This window comes from Aethalodelphis obliquidens, unplaced genomic scaffold (genome assembly GCF_003676395.1).
Source record: "Aethalodelphis obliquidens isolate GAN/ISIS:26980383/991018 unplaced genomic scaffold, ASM367639v1 scaffold75, whole genome shotgun sequence".
NCBI classification, from domain to species: Eukaryota; Metazoa; Chordata; class Mammalia; order Artiodactyla; family Delphinidae; genus Aethalodelphis; species Aethalodelphis obliquidens.
In genome coordinates this window covers 7,765,513-7,766,458 of record NW_020838019.1, presented here as the reverse complement: position 1 = coordinate 7,766,458, position 946 = coordinate 7,765,513, and positions in this window count along the sequence as shown.

Below are 946 nucleotides of genomic sequence, written 5' to 3'. Positions count from 1 at the left end.
ACCTGTCTAAATACCAATTCTAAAACACACCATTTCCTTCGATAACAGCAAAGTGGTCCTTTTCAAAGGCTGTTTCTTTCTCAGCTTTGATTTCATTTTCTATTCCGTTCCTACAGTATAAGATTAATTCCCACATTCTGCATATTGCCTGGAGTTCAGCACACATGTTCACCGAGGTGTACAGCCCTCAAATAACTTTGGTGCCTCTTTCACCCACTGTTAGGAAGTATATTTAAAAGAAATTGCCTTTTATAGATTTAAATTACAAAAGTACTGATATCATGCAAAAGGCAGTTTAACTCATGCAGGCATACAAATAGGTAAATCTTAGGGAAAAAGATACCAAGGCTAATATGAATGTAAATAGGATTAGCTGCCTGCATTAGCAGCGGCTGTGAAATTTAAAGTACTTTCTGTTAGGTTATTCTTTAAAATACACCTATATTTCATGTGTGCATTTGTAGATATTTGGGAATATATATTTTACTTTGTCTTGAATTTTGTAACAAGTATAGACAACGGTCCTGAGCTCCACTTATTGACAGCCAAAGTAGAAGGGGAATTTAACTTTCTTGACGGTTAAATATTTATTGATGTAGAATTTTAAATCTCTAGGAAAATAGGACACATTTTGACCAAGAAAACAGAGATTCATATTGCAAAGAAATTAGAAAACCGAGTGTCTAGTGGTTTTATTTTTCTTTTAAGAAAAGCCTTGTTTGTTCCCAAAGGTTGAATCAGATGTCAGTGAGCAGTTCAGAGCAGGGATTGGCAAACAGTAGCCAATGGGCTGGATCCAGCTCCCTGCCTGTTTTTGTTCATCCTCCAAGGTAGGAATGGTTTTCACGTTTTTCAATGGTTGTAAAAAAATCAGAAAAAGAGTACTTCGTGACACATAAAAATTACGTTAAATTCAAAACTTAGTATCCATAAATAAAGTTTTATT